General features: G+C 47.0%; 1 protein-coding gene across 1 annotated transcript in view; it reads right to left on the reverse strand.

Annotated features, from left to right (window-relative positions):
* Positions 1 to 19,560, reverse strand: part of skap1 (src kinase associated phosphoprotein 1) — a 504,878-nt gene that overhangs the window by 159,157 nt on the left and 326,161 nt on the right. The gene's annotated exons all lie outside the window — the stretch shown is intronic.

Raw genomic sequence — 19,560 nt, forward strand, 5'->3', positions numbered from 1 at the left:
TTTCTGCGTTTAGATGCTCATGCGCTACATCCTGAAGTTGTGGTTAGTTTCAAAGGGGCAACAGCAGCGTTCACCGTTATTACCCACCGCAAATTCCATCCCAATAAAGTTTAACGCAGTCTTATCTCTCTGATGTTTCAGTAGAGGCATTAACCAGTTTCAAATACGCGAACAAACTCCTCTGTTAAGGAGTGGGATTTGATAGAAATGTGTTAACTGTACAATATTGTCACTGGCTAATTAAGAAACTCATTTTTTACCCATATTCTTTTCCTCCTCTCTGCCATCCATTCCCTTTCCTTCTTTCTTTACACTTCTCCCCTTCCCGAGCCCTCCTCTCTTTGTGCCGTTAGGGTCTTCACTGCTTCATATAATCCAAACACTCTAAACGCCTCTAGTATTATTTAGGTTCGGATTTTTGGAACACTTGCTCCCGGAGCTGAGCATCACCCCTGGGAGTGCACACCAAGCAATTGCAAGCACGTTCCTCGCGACTTTCAGTCCCTCAATTTGAACGCAAAATCTAAGCTGACACTCCAGTGCAGTGCTCCGCTGCACTGTCAGAGGTGCCGTCTTTCAGATGAGACGTTAAACCGAGACCCTGTCTGCCCTCTCAGGTGGATGTGAAAGATCCCATGGTGCTATTTCGAAGAAGAAGAGGGGAGTTCTCCCTGGTGTCCTGGTCAATATTTATCCCTCAACCAAAAAACAGATTATCTGGTCATTATCACATTGCTGTTTGTGGGACCTTGTTATGCACAAATTGGCTGCCGCGTTTCCTACATTACAGCAGTGACCACACTTCAAAATACTTCATTGGCTATAAAGCGCTTTGGGACGTCCTGAGGTTGTGAAAGGTGCTATAGAAATGCAAGTCTTTCTTTTATCAACATTAAGTACTCCCAGATGAGGTAGAGCATGGGTTAGGTGCAGCTTCAGAAAAGGACGTTTGACTAAACCCAGTGTGACATTTCCATTTCTCACACCAGCCATCCTTCTGGCCTCTCCAAGTGAGAGTGACAATTTGACCTAAGTGATGAGCTCTGGGGTTCCCGCCCCATGGGTACCGAGTGAAGACTGTCACAAACTAAGAAGGGAATCTTTCACCTCTGGGCTGGATTTGAACCACGGCCCCACAGATGAAAGAATATCACGCATATTGGGAACGGTGCATAGTGGTTATGTTACTGGACTGCCTGGATTAACAATCCGGAGACAAAAGTTCAAATCCCACCACGGCAGCTGGGGAATTTAAATTTAATTAAATAAATCTGGAATAAAAAGCTAGCATCAGTAATAGTAACCATGAAACTATCAGATTGTCTTAAAAACCCCACCTGGTTCACTAATGTGAAGGAAATGTAAAGGAAATCTGCCGTCCTTACCCGGTCTGGTCTATATGTGACTCCAGTCCCACAGCAATGTGGTTGACTCTTAACTGCCCTCTGAAATGGCCCAGCGAGACACTCAGTTGTATTCAAGGCGGTGGCTCACCACCACCTTCTTGAGGGCAACTAGGGATGGGCAATATCCGGTGACATCCACATCCCGTGATAAAAAAACACCAACCAAACCAGTCAGAGCTATGGAGTCTTCCTGGAATTTATTTATTTATTTATTTTTAAAAAGAGTTTTTGCAAAAGAAGTACACTATGAAAATCTCTGCAGACGATGCTATTCACTGCCAGCCTTTATAGCGGGAGAGGGGTTGATAATGGGCAGGTGTGGGTACAAACAAGGGAAAGACATTTTCAAAAAGAACACTTCCATTTTAATACAGTTTGGAATAAAGCACCAGCGCTAAAGGCTAGTGGAGCAAGTCCGGGAAGTGATTGCATTTGAAAATAAAAACAAATTGTGCGTTTTTTATGTCTCCCAGGAGTGGAATGTGACGGGGAATGGGCTCATGAACCAAATAATCTTCAAACTGCCACCTAAATCTTATTACACCTGCAAAAAGTTTTCAGGCTTCCCGGCATTTGTGCTTGCTGACCAAAGTTTGGTTTACTCCACTCCCTGCCACCCCAGTAATGCACCACAAATAGCATCCTGATTTACGACAAGCACCTACATTTCTATATCGTGTCTCACTGAAAGGGATTCGTCAACTGAACGGAGTAGGTTAATGGGTGACCTGATAGAGGTCGTCAAGACAATATTATGAAGGGTGATGCTAAGCTAAATATTGGTAGATTGTTTTGACTGGTAAGTGAGACAGGTAACCAGGCGGGAAAAATTTAAGATAACCACAACAACAACTTGCATTTATCTAGCGCCGTTAACGTAGTAAAACATCCCAAGGTGCTTCACAGGAGCGTAATCAGACAAAATTTGACACCAAGCCACATAAGGAGACATTAGGACAGGTGATCGGACAGTTGGTCAAAGAGGTAGGTTTTAAGGAGCGACTTAAAGGAGGAGAGAGAGGCGGAGAGGTTTAGGCAGGGAATTCTTGAGCTTAGGGCCTCGACAACAGAAGGCACGGCCACCAATGGTTGAGCGATTATAATCAGGGTTCACAAGAGGGTAGAATTAGAGGAGCACAGATATCTCGGAGGATTGTAGGGCTGGAGGAGGTTACAAAGATAGGGAAGGGCGAGGTCATGGAGGGATTTGAAAACAAGGATGAGAATTTAAAAATCGAGAAGTTGCCGGACCGGGAGCCAATGTAGGTCAGCGAGCGCAGGGGGTGATGGTCAGCAAGCACAGGGGATGAGCAGATTCGGAAAAAATGTCTTTACACCAAAGGTGGTGAAAATGTGGATTGCTCATTGCTGAAGCTTTTAAGTGGCAGTTGGATAACGATTTGAAAAGAGAGATATTAACGGTTATGGGAAGCGAGCAGGGGATTGGAATTGGACAAGGAGGCTTGTGAAGAAAAACATTGGCATACACTTGTGATTTGACTTAGCATGGTGGAAAAGAACTGAGAGAGAGAAAAGGGGAAATAAAGATTTTGAGGGCAGGTTTCAAGAGAAGGGCTTTGAACGAGACTTTGGAAGGCAGGCAGGAAGATGAATGTTGGAAGGGAGCTTGAGGGAAGGGTGTAGTGACTGAAGGAAGGGGCGCTGATGGTGCAAGAAAGAACTTGCACCTTTCCCATTCCATCATAATCTCATGGAGGGGAGGGGAAGAGGAAAAAGAGAGGTAGGGAGGGAGGAATTCCATCCCATCAGACGGCATTGCATTTAAACCAAATCCTGGAACTACAAGGACTATTGCTAACCCAGACTCAAGACACTTGTACCTAGAGAGAAAACAGGTTAATCAGAAAATCATACCGCAGAGCAGACCATTTGGCCCATCGTGCCAGTGCCGGCTCTTTGAAAGATCTCTCCAATCAGTCCCACTGCCCTGCTTTTTCCCCAGAGCCCTGCAAATTTTTGCCCCTCAAGTATTTATTCAATTCCCTTTTGAAAGTTACTATTGAATCTGCTTCCACTGCCCTTTCAGGCAGCGCATTCCAGATCATAACAATTCGCTGCGTAATTTTTTTTTATCCTCAAACCACTCTGGTTCCTTTGCCAATTAGGAACCATAGAGTCATAGGGCTGGATTTTGTCAATGGGAAGCTTTTGGAGGCGGGACTCCCACTTTTTGGGTTGTAGTTCCACCGCCATCGACTTGTGGCCAACCCACGCTATTTTCCCTTGAACCCAGCGGGCTCAGCAGGCCAATTAAGGGGCACCTGGTTACTGGTGACGTCAGCGATTGACATTTCATTTGTCAAGAGCTTTTGACAGATGAAAAATCAGCGTTTGACAGCTCTGTGAAGCGGTCAAACACTGACAATCCGTCTTCTAACTTGAGTCCTTCTACTCAGACTCAGTTAGAGAGCTCTCCAGACCAGAAAGCAGAGGCTGCAGCTTTTGACAGTTCAGCGGCCATTCTGCTTTCTGTGCCTGTGAGCTGAGGGACTCCAGAGAACTGAAGGAAGGAAGCCTGCAGGAGAAAGTAAAGGTAAGTAAAACTTATTAAAACACTTTACACTTACCTCACACACTTACCTCTGCACACATGCACCCATCACTCACCTGCACAATGGACATCTCGACCCCTCCAACCCCTTCAGACCGACGGTCTGTCTCGCTAAATTGGCATGGTTCAGAGCCGTCGGAAAGCCCACACTTCAGGGTTAAAAATAGGGATTAGGCAAAAAACTGCCTGTTAACTACCTGTTAACAGGCAGTTAATTGGCACTAATCCCCTTCCCGCCTCGATGAGACAGCACCTAGCACAGGTCGGATACCCGCCTCCTGGGACATTGGCATGGAGGCGGGTTGGGGGCGGGATGGGTTCCTGCCCCCCAATTCTGCAATTTTCCCACCACTCTCGCCTCCAAACCCGCCTCCACAGGGCTTGGAAATTCGAGCACATAGAGTCATGACTCTATGATTCTCTGGTTCCTTTGCCAATTGTCATAAATCTGTGTCCTCTGGTTACCGACCCTCCTGCCATTAGAAACAGTTTCTCCTTATTTACTCCATCAAAACCCTTCATAATTTTTGAACACCTCTATTAAATCTCCCAAGCTTATCTGCTCTAAGGAGAACAATCCCAGTTTTTCCAGTCTCTCCACATAACTGAAGTCCCTCATCCCTGGAACTATTCCGGTAAATCTCCTCTGCACCCTCTCCAAGGCCTTGACATTCTTCCTAACGTGCGGTGCCCAGAATTGGAACACAATATTCCAGCTGAGGCCTAACCAGTGATTTATAAAGGCTGAACATACCTTCCTTGCTTTTGTACTCTATGCCAATGTTCCCATTAAGCTGCATGGCCACGCAGCGGTCTGGAGGTTCCGCGCAGGCCGCTCAGACTTTTAAATGGGAAAAAAACATGCATGTGAAATATTGGACCGCACATGCTTAACAGGAACACTGAGGGAACATTGTTCTATACCCCTGTTTATAAAGCCAATCAATCCCTAGATTTTAAACACACATCCCGATATACATGGGGAATTAAAACATTGGCTTAGAGTTTCCGCCAGGTTGCGCTGGTATTTCCAGTGCAATTTGTCCCAAATTGGCCAAACCAGCATAAAACATCGTGGAATTTCAAGTGCCAGTTACGTTCGGCACAAATCGAGTTTTCGCGATCTTTAGCACCGGTCTAAAAAAACACTGCGCTGGAAGCCTGCCCCACCCACAAAACCCAGCCACACCCCCAATCGAATTAATCATAGAATACAAAGAAACTGCCTAGTACACACCAATGAAATGAGTAAATGTTTCTGTAAAGTTTTAAAGTTATTTTCAGTGATTTTAAATCAGGTTACTCACAGGTGGTGGAGTGGACACTTGTGACTAAAAATGATTATTTTTGGTGATAAACCCAGTTTCAGCCGTATTATCAAACTGCCCCAGGTTACCGCTCTTTAATACATCAGGGAATATTTCTTAATGCAAGGGGATAAAAGATGAGCAAAGCTGCTCTAAAATGCTGCCCAATTGCACTGGTTCATGAACGATTTTTCATTTGTGATTATGCAAGCAAATTTGAGCGGAAATTTGAACCGTAACTTCACTTTGGAAAAACCAGCACAATTTGCACCCGGATTGTCGACTGCGCACCAAAACGGAAACTTGACTCCAACGCATTTATCTAAAGCAGCCCAGTTTATGTTGAGCAGGCTCGGAAATCGACGTGAAAGGAGCGGCTTCGGATAAACCCAAAACTGCCCAGACTAGTGTCAGCTGTGGCTCAGTGGGTAACACACTCGCCTCTGAATCAGAAGGTCGTGGGTTCAAGCCCCACTCCAGAGACTCGAGCACATAATTCTAGGCTGACACTCCAGTGCAGTGCTGAGGGAGCGCCGCACTGTCAGAGGTGCCGTCTTTCAGATGAGACATTAAACCGAGGCCCTGTCTGCTCTCTCAGGTGGACATAAAAGATCCCACGGCCATTATTTCGAAGAAGAGCAGGGGAGTTCTCCCTGGTGACCTGGGGCCAATATTTATCCCTCAATCAACATCACTAAAAAACAGATTATCTGGTCATTATCACATTGCTGTATGCGGGAGCTTGCTGTGCGCAAATTGGCTGCCGTGTTTCCCACATTACAGCAGTGACTGCATTTCAAAAAAGTACTTCATTGGCTGTAAAGCGCTTTGGAACGTCCGGCGGCTGTGAAAGGCGCTGCAGAAATACAAGTCTGTCTTTCTTTCAGACTCGGGCCCTGGGGCGTCTTAACAGCAGCGCATCCCCTCGCTAAAAGGCGCTTTTCCAAATCTGCATCGGCTGACTGGCTGTGCGTAAAAATTTATTGGCAGGCTGATCAAAAAAAAACTGCCAGCAAATGCCAGCTAATTACTGGCAATGAAGAGCCACGGATAAAAAGGACTGAATATGCAAATATAGTACTTTCAATGTTGTTACGGTTCCCAGAGGAATGTAAATCACAACAAACATTTCTGATTTAGCAATCCATTAGGTTTTCCACTCTATAAAGACACCTGATGTTGCTCTGCGCATTGAGGCATAAATGTCAATTTGTATTCACTTTTTTAATTTTAAGATTTTATGTACTTCTGATGGGAAAATTGGAAACTTTATTACCTGTGACATTTTATTGTTCCACCGCGGAATAGCGCGAAGCACTCTCCACCGAAAGTCATTAATAAAAGGAAGACGCGCTTTAAAATTTTTTTTTTAAGAGGGGAGAATAAAATGGCTTCAAATTTGATTACATGTTTGCATAGGGAGCTAGCAAGTGGCAGACAACAAGATGTATGGAACGTAAACACAAAGGTGATGTTATCCCGAAGCTGTTGTGTGCTTTACTACTTCTCTCGTGTAGACTCTGTTCAACTACACCGTGGCACAAATTGGGTCATGGTGCACCTGTTTTCCAGGCATGAGGAGGGCGGACAATATCGGGGACCAACGAGCTTTGCCCCTACAGGAAGACTGAAAGAGGTTCAACCCAATAACGGGTAGGGCCACCTTTCAGACGTCCAGGGCAGCCGCCTAAAAGAGTCGTTAGGTCCCTTGCATATCATAAAGAGCAGCCTAATGCCCATTTTAAAATTCTCATCCTTGTATTCAAATCTCTCCCTGGCCTCGCCCCCTCCCTATCTCTGTAACCTCCTCCAAACTTCCGAGATTTCTGCGCTCCTCCAATTCTGGCCTCTTGTACATCCCTGGTTTTCATCACTACACCATTGGTGGCCGTGCCTTCAGCTGCCAATGCCCTAAGCTCTGGAATTCCCTCCCTAAACCTCTCCACCCATCTCTCCTCTTTTAAGACGCTCCTTAAAACCTACCCCTTTGAGCAAGCTTTGGGTCACCTGCTCTAATAGCTCCTCACGTATCTCTGTATCAAATTTTGTCTGATTGTGCTCCTGTGAAGCACCTTGGGATGTTTTACTACGTTAAAGGTGCTATATAAATGCAAGTTGTTGTTCTTGTTTTAAGACTCCTCTGGGAAATTGGGCTGCCCCGAGCTGGGCCTGTTCTACTCAGGTTTGGTGGAGTGAGTGTGGCTTAGCAAGTGGATCCACAACACTCCCGAGGGCCGCTGTCGGCGTGCAATCACCCCTCACCCCCATAAGAAATAGGAGCAGGAGTCGGCCATTCGGTCCCTCGAGCCTGCTCCACCATTCAATAAGATCATGGCTGATCTTTGACCTCAACTCCACTTTCCCGCCCAATCCCCATATCCCTTGATTCCCCTAGAGTCCAAAAATCTATCGATCTCAGCCTTGAATATACTCAAAGACTCAGCATTCACAACCCTCTGGGGTAGAGAATTCCAAAGATATACAACGCTCTGAGTGAAGAAATTTCTCATCATTTCAGTCCTAAATGGCCGACTCCTTATCCTGAGACAGTGCCCCCTAGTTCTAGATACTCCAGCCAGGGGTATGTATATCTATTTCATATAAAAATGAGTTAGATATATTTCTTAAGACTAAGGGGATCAAGGGATATGGGACGAAAGCAGGGACAGGGTACTGAATTTGGATGATCAGCCATGATCGCATTGAATGGCGGAGCAGGCTCGAGGGGCTGAATGGCCTACTCCTGCTCCTATCTTCTATGTTTCTACAACCTCTCAGCATCTCTCCTGTCAATCCACCTCAGAATCTTATATGTTTCAATGAGATCATCTCTCATTCTGCTAAACTCCAGAGAGTAGAGGCTCAATCTCTCCTCTTAGGACAACCCTCTCATCCCAGGGATCAGTCTGGTGAACCTTTGTTGCACCCCCTCTAAGGCAAGTATAGCCTTCCTTAGGTAAGGAGACCAAAACTGTACACAATACTCTGCCTTTGCCTTCGCCCCCCCCCCTCCACCCCCAGCACGTACCTGTGCCGGTGAGGCAGGCCCCAAATTGGATCCCTCGACACGGACGGGCGATTTGCCTCTGGAGGCACGACAGGTGCAGTCAGCTCACCTGAAATATTAAGTGGAGGCCTGAAGAGCAATCTCGGGTGGTCCTCGGGCCGACCCATTCTGGCACGTGTGGTGAGCGCATCACCCGTGTCGCGTGTGATAACGGGCATGAACCAATTTATCCCCACGCTGCCTTTTCGCATGCGTTTTCCGTGATGACGAGACGGGCGGGGGGTTTGCGACGTGTTTGTGTTCTGTTCCTCTTTGCAGCCCGAACATTTATTTCTACTCCTTGCCGCTTCTTCCAATTTTTTCTGACTCGTGATAAGGTCCCACGGGTAGCACCTGTATGCCATTCCAGACTGTGAGTGACAGCAGGCCATTCTACAATGGAGGGCATCGCAACAGAGCCCAATCCCGTCCTCATCTGATGGCCAGATACATGCAGCTACTATCAGGAGTTACTCGCTAGCACTCAAGAATGGGATCACATGAGGTAGAAAGGAATAGAAGGATACGATGATGGGGTGAGATGAAGTAGGTCGGGAGGAGGCTCGTGTGGAGCACAAACACTGGCATGGACCAGTTGGGCCGAATGGCCTGTTTCTGGGATGTAATTTATATATAATTCTATTCTTAAATGTTGACAATGTCTCTGCTTCAATCACTAACTCTCATAATGCATTCCACAGCCTCACAACCCTTTGTGTAACAGTTTCTCCTGCTCTCTGTCCTAAATCTCTTGCAATTTTTCTTATAACTGTGCTCCCTTGGTCTAGACCCTTCAATCACTGGAAACCATCTGTTTCCATCTACTCTGTGTCCCATCCCTTCGTAATATTAATCACTCTTATCAAGTCATCCCACACTCCTTCCGGGTGAAACAGCGATTTACTTGTACTTCTTGCAATTTAGTATACTGTATTCGCTGCTCATGATGCGGTCTCCTCTAACAATGAAGAATGGAAGAACAGCACCTCATCTTTTGATTCTAACTAAAACAACTGCAATGTTTTAAGATACCAAAACGCTAAGATGCCAAGACACTGTTCCCAGTGGTGCTGACCTCAACCAGTACGATTTAAACCAGATGAACTGGTCATTCATCTATTCATGTGATCTCACCATGTGCAAAATGGTTGCTACATAACCAGTAGGGCACTTCAAAGTAATTCATTGCAAGCAAAGCAGTTTGAGAGATTCGAGAGCCACGGTAACATAAGAAGTAGGAGCAGGAGTAGGCCATACGGCCCCTCGGGCCTGCTCCGCCATTCAATAGGATCATGGCTGATCCGAACTTAGACTCACGTCCACTTCCCTGCCCTCTCCCCGTAACCCCTTATTCTCTTATCAGCTAGGAAACTGTCTATCTCCGTTTTAAATTTATTTAATGTCGCAGCTTCCACAACTCTCTGAGGTAGCAAATTCCATAGATTTACTACCCTCTGAGTGAAGAAGTTTCTCCTCATCTCAGTTTTGAAAGGGCAGCCCCTTATTCTAAGATTATGCCCCCTAGTTCTAGTCTCACCCATCAGTGGAAACATCCTCACCGCATCCACCCGATCAAGCCCCCTCACAATCTTATATGTTTCGATAAGATCGCCTCTCATTCTTCTGAATTCCAATGAGTAGAGGCCCAACCTACTCAACCTTTCCTCATACGCCAACCCCCTCATCTCCGGAAACAACGGAGTGAACCTTCTCTGAACCGCCTCGAGAGCAAGTATATCTTTTCTTAAATATGGAAACCAAAACTGTACGCAGTATTCCAGGTGTGGCCTCACCAATACCCTGTATAACTGCAGCAAGACTTCCCTGCTTTTATACTCCATCCCCCTTGCAATAAAAGCCAAGATTCCATTGGCCTTCCTGATCACCTGCTGTACCTGCATACTAACCTTCTGTGTTTCATGCACCAGGACCCCCAGATCCCTTTGTACTGTAACACTTTGCAGTTTCTCTCCATTTAGATAATAACTTGCTCTTTGATTTTTTCTGCCAAAGTGCATAACCTCACACTTTCCAACATTATATTCCATCTGCCAAATTTTTGCCCACTCACTTAGCCTGTCTATGTCCTTTTGCAGGTTTTTTATGTCCTCCTCACTCACTGCTTTCCCTCCCATCTTTGTATCGTCGGCAAACTTGGATATGTTGCACTCGGTCCCTTCCTCCAAATCGTTAATATTGGCTCCCAGCACTGACCCCTGCAGAACACCACTAGTTACTGATTGCCAACCCGAGAATGAACCATTTATCCCAACTCTCTGTTTTCTGTTAGATAGCCAATCTTCCACCCATGCCAGTATATTGCCCCTAATCCCATGATAAGGTGCTAAATAAATGCAATTCCTTATTACTTTCTGCCAATATCTGAACAGTTTGGAACAGTGTAATCTTCATACGCAACCTGATTCTGCCGAAAAGTCATCGACCTGAAACGTTAACTCTGTCTCTCTCTCCACAGATGCTGCCTGACCTGCTGAGTATTTCCAGCATTTTCTGTTTTTATTTCAAATTTCCAGCATCTGCAATATTTTTTGCTTTTGTATCAGAAGTTATGCTAAACTTGTATCGAATCTTGGTTAGACCACACTTGGAGATCTGCGTACAATTCTGGTTGCCATATTATGAAAAGGATATAGAACTCTTGACAGATGAAATTGCAGTCTGTGACGTCACCTGTTGCCGGGTGGCCCTTACTTGGCCTGCTGGGCCCGCTGGGCGGGCTCAACAAGGTCAATCAAGGGAAAATTGCGCGGATTAGCCGGACATCGAAGTAGGCGGGTCAAAAACCCGAAAGGGGAAGTCCCGCCTTCTTCCCGACAGGTTCGGCAAAATCTACCCGTGTTTCCACTTGTGGGGAAGAGCTAAACTAGAGGCCATCAATATAAGATGGTCACCACGAAATCCAATAGGGAATTCAGGAGAAATTTCTTTACCCATAGAGTAGTGAGAATGTGGAACTCGCTACCACAGGGAGTGGTTGAGACGAATAGTATAGATGCATTTAAGGGGAAGCTGGACAAGCGTATGAGGGAGAAGAGAATAGAGGGTTATGCTGATAGATTTAGATGAGGAAAGACGGGAGGAGGCTCGAGTGGAGCATGAATGCTGGCATGGACTGGATGGGCCAAATGGCCTGTTTCTGTGCTGTATATCCTGTGTAACCTTCTGTATGAAAGCTGCGCTATTTGGAGAAAAGACATCTTCGAATCCAGTGCTTTGATGGAAGTGAATTAACAGGCAATCGAGAAATCTGATTTACCAGCTGAATGCATCCAGCCTGTCATACAGCATTTGAGGATTTAGCCAGAGGGCTTAATGATGCTGAACACCGTGCATAAGCATCTGAGGAAAGGCTTAAAACCTTTTTTTAAATCCTTTTGTCGGCATAAATCTATATTTATTTTTCAACAAAGTGCTTCTCGGATTGCATAAAAAACCCGGTGTCAGTCTCCAACGCTGTGGACTCACTCTTCAAGCAGGTAATAAAGTGGGGAACCAGCAACCCCTGGGCCAATTCAATTAGACATTTTTAGCAAAATTATTTAAAAAGAGGAAAAAAAATGCAGCCTGTCCAAATGGCAAACCTGTCAATGATCAGGATTTAGTCACATGATTTAAAACAAGACACTGGGCCAGGCCAGGGCGCAACGACCTGCACCATTCACACAGTCCAATGGAAACCAGATTTGCCTGTTGCAGGAGGAGCCCATTCAGCCCCTCGAGCCGGTGCCGCCATTCAATTAGATCATGGCTGATCTGTATCTCAACTCCATTCACCCGCCTTGGTTCCGTAACCCTTAATACCCTTACCCAAAAAAATCCATCAATCTCAGTTTTGAAATATTTAGTGAGCCCCAGCCTCAACAGCTTTTTGGGGGAGAGTTCCAGATTTCCACCACCCTTTGTGTGAAGAAGTGCTTCCTGACATCACCCCTGAACGGCCTGGCTCTAATTTTAAGGCTATGCCCCCTTGTTCTGGAAACCCCCCACCAGAGGAAATAGTTTCTCTCTATCTAACCAATCAACTCCTTTAATCATCTTAAAAACCTCGATCAGCTCACCCCTCAATCTTCTATACTCCAGGAAATACAAGCACAGTCTGTGCAACCTGTCCTCATAATTTAACCCTTTTAGCCTCAGTATCATTCTGGTGAATCTGCGCTGCACCCCCTCCAAAGCCAATATATCTTTCCTGAGGTGCGGTGCCCAGACCTGAAAGCAGTTACTCCAGATAGGGTCTAACCAGACCGTTATAGCAGCTGATATCTCAGGGGGAAGAGCTGGGTGGAGCAAGTTAAAAAACTTCAACAGACTCCCAATATACATCGAAGGATTGTGGACTGCCTGTGCTAATTCTCAACATTGCGAGCAGCTACATGGCTCCACTCACCTTCCTAATTTTAAAATGCACCCTCTTCTCCATCCTTCAGTCGGAGGAGGTGCGCACCACCCTGCAACCCACCATCAGAAGACAAAACAGGAAAGGCTTGCGGCTCACAAGCCACTTGACATCTGACCTACATCTAAAAGTTTTAAAAAAAATAAGCACATTTTTGTTCTACATCAAGCCCCATAAGGATACATTAGGACAGGTGACCAAAAGTTTGGTCGAAGAGGTAGGTTTTAAGGTGCGTCTTAAAGGGGGAGTAAGAGGTAGAGAGGCGGAGAGGTTTAGGGCGGGAATTCCAGAGCTTAGGACCCAGGCAGCTGGAGGCACGGCCGCCAATGGTGGAGCGATGGAAATCGGGGGTGCGCAAGAGGCCAGAACTGGAGGAGCTTGGAGGGTTGTCGGGCTGGAGGAGGTTACAGAGATAGAGAGGGGACGAGGCCATGGGGAGATTTGAACACAAGGATGAGAATTTTTTTAAATCGAGGCGTTGCTGGACTGGGAGTCAGTGTATGTCAGCGTGCACAGGGGGTGGTGGGTGAACGGGGCTTGGTGCGAGCTAAGATACAGGCAGCATAGTTTTGGAAAGAAAGGACTGTTTTCTTCGGCTAACTTTCAAATTCAACACCATGGCTGGAACTTGGAACGGGAATCTGAGCAAACTCCTGCTTGTAACGTTACCGCGTTGGAGTACAATACAGCAAGTTCCAGTCTAAAAATCTTTTGCAATCAGATCTCGCTTGTGAAACTTTGGAGGAGGCTTGAGTAATTGAGATTCTGCGGTAGTGGTGATATGGTGTCTTGTCTCCAAGGCGTGCATTTCCCTGATACACATTCTTTGCATCAAACCTGTCCCGTTATTATTGCACTGCTGGGATTTTGTAATAAAACAGAGAACTCCATAAAATATTAATCATAACAAACAAAACAAAAAATTAGATAAATCTAAAACGGCCAAAGTGGGAGACTATAAAACACAAGTGACGCACAACTCGAGTGCGAACTGAAGCTCATCCGCATATGCAAATCCATGCTAATTGACCTCATTTGGGATGCAAAACGTCCCTTGTATATGCCCAGCAATATTCTTCACAAAATGAGTAACCGTGACTTCTTTAGTTCCTTAACTCTTTCACAGGCAGAGGTTTGAGGTACCGTGCTCCAAATGATGGTGCTGGTTTTGGTGTCGGCTCCACGCTTTATTATATCGCCTGAATTTCCTGCCCTCCTCCCCTCAACGTGCTGACCCACGCTGGAGTGCTGCTCCCAAGTCACCTGGGTCCAGATGGCAAATCTTCACGTGGCGTGCAGGCAGACAGACTATTCGACCACGGAAGGCGTCATCCGACGTTGAGACGCTTGGTTGCACCCCAGTCGCTGCCGATTGATTCCAACTGAGCCACTGGAAGGAACAATGGGACTCAACTGGCTCTATCACCAGCTGCATCCGCTCGAGGTCAGAGAGAAAGTGAACAGTTTAGATAGAGAACAGCAGATGCAGGCAGCAGATTGCTAGGGAGTACTTGGGAGACGGAGAGCAGTGTTAAATTCAAGAAGGGAACTGGATAGATCGTTGGCAGAGAAATGGTCTGAGTCATGGGAGGAGGCTCGTGTGGAGCGTAAACAACGGGGCCAAATGGCCTGTTTCTGTGCTGTGCATTCTACGTAATGGAGGATCTTGTTGGAATTTTGGGATGTGAGATGGGCTGCGATGATCCCTCCCGAGTCCATGTTTCTATGGTTTTCGTTCAGTAATAGCATTGCACATCTATAAGGGGTGTAGCCCGGCAGCATGGTGATATGCTGGACGCAACTCTAGTTCATCACTTCTCTGGTCACATTTGGTCAATCTTATTACCTTTTGGGTGATATTTATATCTACATCTACCTCACTCTCCTCTTTGACCAAGCTTTTCGTCGCCTTCCCTAAAAACCAGATGGGTTTTTACCACAATCCAGTGGTTTCATGGTCGTCGTCGTACGTGTCTTCACACTGTTCCCTTTGGGGAACTGTATGAAGTGGTGGAAGGATTTCTGGCCGTGATTAACGCTCCTTCCGTGACCGTAACCATCTTTGTACCAGCCATTAGGGTGGTTAGTCCTATGGCGGGAGGGTTTTACGGGCTCCCACAACCCATACGAGGGGGGGGGAACCACCCACACCCACGGACGCAAGTATCCCGCTGGATGTCAACCCAGAATTTAGAGCTGGAGCTCCGACTCCACTTGCCGGGACTGTCTGGAGCGGGGTTCGAAACCCTACGCCTTCTGGCCCCGTGGCGGGGATGCTACCGCGACGCCAAAGGCCCACTCCTGTTTCATGGTCAATACCAGTAATGGTGAGCATGAAACTATCAGATTGTCGTAAAAACCCACCTAGTTCACTAATGTCACTTTAGGGAAGGAAATCTACCATCCTTACCTGGTCTGGGCCGATATGTGAGTCCAGACCCACAGCAGTGTGGTTGACTCTTAACTGCCCTCTGAAATGGCCTAGCAAGCCACTCAGTTGTAACAAACTGCAACAAGAAACAATAATAAGAATAAAACCGGACGGACCACCTGGCATCGACTTCAGCACCGGCATCGGACATGACAACGGCACACCCAGCCCAGTTGATCCTTTTTAAAAAATTCATTGATGGGATGTGGGCGTCGCTGGCTGGCTAGGCCTGCATTTAGTGCCCATCCCTAATTGCCCTTGAGAAGATGGTGGTGAGCCGCCTTCTTGAACCGCTGCAGTCCATATGGTGTAGGTACACCCACAATGCTGTTAGGAAGGGAGTTCCAGGATTTTGGCCCAGCGACAGTGAAGGAACGGCGATACAGGTCCAAGTCAGGATGGTGTGTGGCTTGGAGGGGAACTTGTAGGTGGTGATGTTCCCATGCGTCTGCTGCCCTTGTCCTTCTAAGTGGTAGAGGTCGTGAGTTTGGAAGGTGCTGTTGAAGGAGCTTTGGCGATTTGCTGCAGTGCATCTTGTAGATGGTACACACTGCAGCCACAGTGCGCCGGTGGTGGAGGGAGTGAATGTTGAAGGTGGCGGATGGAGTGCCAATCAAGCGAGCTGCTTTATCCTGAATGGTGTCGAGCTTCTTGAGTGTTGTTGGAGCTGCACTCATCCAGGCAAGTGGAGAGTATTCCATCACACTCCTGACTTGTGCCTTGTAGATGGTGGAAAGGCTTTGGGGAGTCAGGAGGTGAGACACTCGCCGCAGAATTCCCAGCCTCTGGCCTGCTCTTGTAGCCACAGTATTTATATGGCTGGTCCAGTTCAGTTTCTGATCAATGGTAACCCCCAGGATGTTGATCGTGGGGGATTCAGCGATGGTAATGCCATTGAATGTCAAGGGGAGATGGTTAGACTCTCGCTTGTTGGAGATGGTCATTGCCTGGCACTTGTGTGGTGCGAATGTTACTTGTCACTTGTCAGCCCAAGTCTGAATGTTGTCCAGGTCTTGCTGCATATGGACACGGACTGCATCAGTATCTGACGAGTCTCGAATGGTGCTGCACAGTGTGCAATCATCAGCGAACATCCCCACTTCTGACCTTATGATGGAGGGAAGGTCATTGATGAAACAGCTGAAGATGGTTGGGCCTAGGACACTGCCCTGAGGAACTCCTGCAGCGATGTCATGTGATTGAGATGAATGACCTCCAACAACCACAGCCAACTTCCTTTGTGCTAGGTATGATTCCAACCAATGGACAATTAAACAACAAACGGGAGGAGGAGGCTCCATGAACATCTCCATCCTCAATGATGGCGGAGCCCAGCGCGCGAGTGCAAAAAACAAGGCTGAAGCATTTGCAACCATCTTCAGCCAGAAGTGCCGAGTGGATGATCCATATCGGCCTCCTCCTGAGGTCCCCACCATTACAGAAGCCAGTCTTCAGCCAATTCAATTCACTCCACGTGATTTTTTAAAATTCGCTTATGGGATCTGGGTGTCGCTGGCAAGGCCAGCATTTATTGCCCATCCCTATCAAGAAACGGCTGAGCACACTGGATACAGCAAAGGTTATGGGCCCGACAATATCCCGTCTGTCGTGCTGAAGACTTGTGTTCCAGAACTAGCCACGCCTCTAGTCAAGCTGCAACCCGACAATGTGGAAAACTGCCCAGGTATGTCCTGTCCACAAAAAGTAGGACAACTCCAATCCGGCCAATTACCGCCCCATCAGTCTAATCTCAATCATCAGCAAAGTGATGGAAGGTGTTGTCGAAAGTGCTATCAAGCAGCACTTACTCACCAATAACCTGCTCACCGATGCTCAGTTTGGGTTCCACCAGGACCACACGGCTCCAAACTTCATTACAGCCTTGGTCCAAACATGGACAAAAGAGCTGAATTCCAGAGATGAGGTGAGAGTAATTGCCCTTGACATCAAGGCAGCATTTGACCAAGTGTGACATCAAGGAGTAAAATTGAAGTCAATGGGAATCGGGGAAAAGCTCTCCACTGGCTGGAGTCATACCTAGCACAAAGGAAGATGGTTGTGGTTGTTGGAGGCCAATCATCCCAGCCCCAGGACATCGGTGCAGGAGTTTCTCAGGGCAGTGTCCTAGGCCCAACCATCTTCAGCTGCTTCATCAGTGACCTTCCCTCCATCATAAGGTCAGAAGTGGGGATGTTCGCGGATGATTGCACAGTGTTCAGCGCCATTTGCAACTTCTCAGACAATGAAGCAGTCCGTGCTTGCATGTAGCAAGACCTGGACAACATTCAGACTTGGGCTGACAAGTGGCAAGTAACATTTGAACCACACAAATGCCTGGAAATGATCATCTTCAACAAGAGTCTAATCACCATCCCTTGACATTCAACGGCATTACCATCGCTGACTCCCCCACCATCAACATCCTGGGGGGGTCACCATTGACCAGAAACTTAACTGGACCAGCCACATAAATACTGTGGCTACAAGAGCAGGTCAGAGGCTGGGTATTCTGCAGCGAGTGTCTCACCTCCTGACTCCCCAAAGCCTTTCTACCATCTACAAGGCACAAGTCAGGAGTGTGATGGAATACTCTCCACTTGCCTGGATGAGTGTAGCTCCAACAACACTCAAGAAGATCGACACCATCCAGGACAAAGCAGCCCGCTTGATTGGCACCCCATCCACCACCTTAAACATTCACTCCCTTCACCAGCGGCGTGTCGTGGCTGCAGTGTGTAACGTCTACAAGATGCACTGCAGCAACTTGCCAAGGCTTCTTCGACAGCACCTCCCAAACCCACGACCTCTACCACCTAGAAGGGCAAGGGCAGCAGGTGCATGGGAACACCACTACCTCCAAGTCACACACCATCCTGGCTTGGAAATATATTGGCCGTTCCTTTATCGTCGCTGGGTCAAAATCCTGGAACTCCCTCCCGAACAGCACTGTGGGAGCACCTTCACCACACGGACTGCAGTGGTTCAAGAAGGCGGCTCACCACCACCTTCTCAAGGGGCAACTAGGGATTGGCAATAAATGCTGGCCTGGCCAGCAACACCCACATCCCAGGAATTAATTTTAAAAATCTCATGTGGCTCGGTGTCAAATTTTGATTGATAACACTCTTGTGACGTGCCTTGTGACGTTTTACTACGTTAAATGCGCTATATAAATGCAAGTTGTTGCTGCTGAAAAATTTTGTCTGACCCCTTAAAACAGGAATGGCCTGGGACAGAGTAAGTACTTCCCCAAACTCTGCAATGCGTCAAAATAGTGGTATTCAGGTCTATGCTTGGGACGGGAGATTCTATAATACCTTCAGCTCAGTTGACCTGGCCAGATTGGCTGTCTTGTGTTGGCTGCTCACTGTCGATTTTCCATTCAGTGTTGATTAAGAACAGATGCAGTTGCTAGTCAAGGGTGGGATCGGTGAATTCCAATGGCTGGCTTTGCCGCTTGCTGAAAATTCATCGAAAACCTTTAAAACCTCAGTAATGCTTGCGCATCAAGTATGGGGGCGGGGGGCAGTTGGTGGGGGGGAATGAAACTCTGATTTTAAAATTAAGACTTTTGGGGGTGAAATTGGAGATTCGATAGAGGTGTTCAAAATCATGAAGGGTTTTGATAGAGTAAATATGGAGAAACTGTTTCCAGTGGCAGGAGGGTAATAGGAACATCGGAACAGGAGGAGGCCATTCAGCCGCTCGAGCCTGTTCCGTCATTCAATGAGATCATGGCCGATCTGCGACCTAACTCCATATACCCGCCTTTGGCCCATATCCCTTAATACCTTTGGTTAACAGAAAGCTATCAATCTCAGATTTAAAATTAATAATTGATCTAGCTTATCCTGTTCTATCCTTTTTAGGTGCAAAGTGGATGATCAAAGTCGGTAACCAAAGTTCCCTCTTATTTTTTTTTGGGTGCGGCCCATTCGTGCGAAACTTTACATTGAAAAAGCCAGACCCAGGCTGTGTGGGACCGGCAGAGAGCTGCCTTCCTCCAGTCCGAAAAACCGTTCACCACTACTCTCTGTTTCCTATCACTTAGCCAATTTCATATCCATGCTGCCACTGTCCCTTTTATTCCATGGGCTTCAATTTTTCTGGCAAGCCTATTGTGTGGCACATTGTTGAATGCCTTTTGGAAATCCATGTACACTACGTCAACCGCATTACCCTCATCAACCCTCTCTGTTACCTCATCAAAAACCTCGATCAAGTTGGTTAAACACGATTTGCCTTCGACAAATCCGTGCTGGCTTTTGCGAAATGGGGCAGTGTCAGTCTGGTTCCTATCGCCCGTGGAAGTTTTTGATGTGGACACTGGGCGCAAAATGCATTCCATTCCCCAGCTGTGACCCCCCCCTCCTCTGGAGAA

This window comes from Somniosus microcephalus, chromosome 24 (genome assembly GCF_052327205.1).
Source record: "Somniosus microcephalus isolate GS21.2 chromosome 24, FLI_Smic_1.0, whole genome shotgun sequence".
In the NCBI taxonomy this organism is placed as follows: domain Eukaryota; kingdom Metazoa; phylum Chordata; class Chondrichthyes; order Squaliformes; family Somniosidae; genus Somniosus; species Somniosus microcephalus.